Genomic DNA, 2,214 nt, shown 5'->3' on the forward strand with positions numbered 1-2,214 from the left:
ACTGGGTTTGTGTCCATTCGATTTCAATATACACAGAAATTTCACAAATCTCTCGGTCACAAGTGTATAAGCCTCCTCTCGGTATGTGGTGTAACAGTGTGAGTGTGTGTTGGGGTGTGTTTTGTTCCCTAGCTGTGAGTTGTGGGTTGATAGCGTGGAGCAGCTCTCTAGGGAAGTCTCAAGTGTTGTGTCGTCCTCTCTCAGACATCCAGACTCCACACCTCCTCGCTCCTGGCTCTCTCTCTCTCGGTCCTTCTTCTCTCTCCGACACTGCACACCCCCTTCGCTCCTCTTCTCTATCGTCTATTTCTTATTGTTCTCCGCTCCGAAAAGGCTGGGTCGGCCACTTTCCCATCCACTCAAACACCCTCCCCATATCGCATCCTCTTGTCTATCTCTATTTCCTTTTCGTCTATCTCCGACAACTCCCACAGACTCTTGGCGCCTCGTGGTGCTCATTCTCGTCCGGTGTCTTGGTGGTTCTAGCCCCCGCATCCGGTACAGACCGGCTCTGAGCTTGATTATCATACTCTCTTTTGGCGGTCTCGCTTCCTAAGGCTGCGATATCGTACCCAAGAACGATCTCTCCCATTCTACACCTCCTTGCTCCTCTCCTCTCTCTCTCTGCTCGTCTTGTCTTCTCCTCGACCACTTCAACATTTATGTTTCGTTCAGACGGTTCTCTTTCTAACGGTAGCAGGTTTTTGCACAAAAACACAGCAGTATAACAGGTTTCAATTGTGGTCACAGATATCAGGGACTATTTCAGGCTGTATTGACACATTATTACGGTTGGACGGAGACAGTTGTGAAGTTGGTGTCTCTGTTCAGAGCTGCGGGGGTTTTGATAATAGGATAGGAATCCCACACGCTCCTTGCTCTCTCCTCTCTCAGTCTCCGTCTCTTAGTCCCTTGCTTTCGGACGACTCTTGGCCGACGAAGGTAGCCGCGGGGCGACCAACGTTACGCACATGTGGAGTATGTGGAGGCGCTACTCGGAGGCTAGGCTTCCAGCTCTTGCCTCCTCTCTTTATCTCTCGGTCTCTCGTTCTCTCTGGTCCCTCTCGCTGGCACTCCGACACGCCATTATTCTACGTCTCACTTCCGATCCCTCGTCACTTCTCTATCTCAATTGTCTTCCGCTCTCGTCATCTCTCGTTCTCTCTGCTCTCTCTGCCGGTCATCCTTCCTTTTTCTTCTCGGAACTCACAACGCCCCTCATCTTACAAGATCTCTCATCTAGACTGGTGTCTCATGTCCAGTCAGTCTTCTCGGACTCTCACTCAAACTCCCGTATCTCTCTGTCTCAGAGCCGTGCAGCCCCTGATCTCGATTCCTTCGGGTTCTTCTGAAGATGATCAATTCCCTGTCCATCACTAGAAACCACAACACAGATGCACATAACTGGACTGGGAGAGGAAAGATCATACTCTCTTCCCTTTAAAATGTTTTAAGCATAAATATGAACAACCATGTTTTTGGAGAAGGAGTGTAAAAGGAGGAGACTGAGTCCAGGAGGAATGGAAGGAGAACTCTACTTCCCTGTGTGTTTCTTTAAATGTAAATTGGGAATAAACTGCTGAGTTGGAAAGACAAAAAGGAGGAACGGGCCACAAGGAGAAAGACAGAAGCAGGTGTTCAGCCATAAAACAAGGGATTGAGGGTTTGTATTAGAAGCAGGATGGTGAACGCAGCAGCAGCAGCCCGGCACACCTGTGAGCAGATGGAGGGGGTGTTAAACAAAAGACACCAAAACCAAACAAACACCAAAAACAAAAAAACAACCACCCAAAAAAAAAAAAAAAAAACGAACAAAAAAAGAAAAAAACCAAAAACAAACAAAAAACCCAAAAATAAAACAAACAAAAACAAAAAAAAGAAAAGACAACAAAGAACAAAAACTAAAATAAAAAACAACCAAAAAAAAAACAAAAAAAAAAAAAAAAAACGCCAATACCAAAAAACACTCAAACAAAAACAAACAACCCAAAACCAAAACAAAAAACTAACAACCCAGCGCCAAGACAGCCATCTCCTCCCCCTCTCACCCTCCGTCCCCACAAACCCCTTTTTTAAGAGTAAATGGAAGAGCCCGCCAGTCAGCCTGCCGTGGTTAAGTTATGCTGCACTGACTAGTGAAAGGAAGAGGATATTATGTTTTTAACCTTCCTGATAGTTGAATATATGCCTTTTTTCATTGCTGTTGGTTTTGGA

General features: G+C 46.0%; 1 pseudogene; it reads right to left on the bottom strand.

Annotated features, from left to right (window-relative positions):
* Positions 1-592, bottom strand: part of LOC111958305 (neuronal membrane glycoprotein M6-a-like) — an 86,342-nt pseudogene extending 85,750 nt beyond the window's left edge.
* Positions 593-2,214: the final 1,622 nt, after the last annotated feature.

This window comes from Salvelinus sp. IW2-2015, linkage group LG34 (assembly GCF_002910315.2).
Source record: "Salvelinus sp. IW2-2015 linkage group LG34, ASM291031v2, whole genome shotgun sequence".
Lineage (NCBI taxonomy): Eukaryota > Metazoa > Chordata > Actinopteri > Salmoniformes > Salmonidae > Salvelinus > Salvelinus sp. IW2-2015.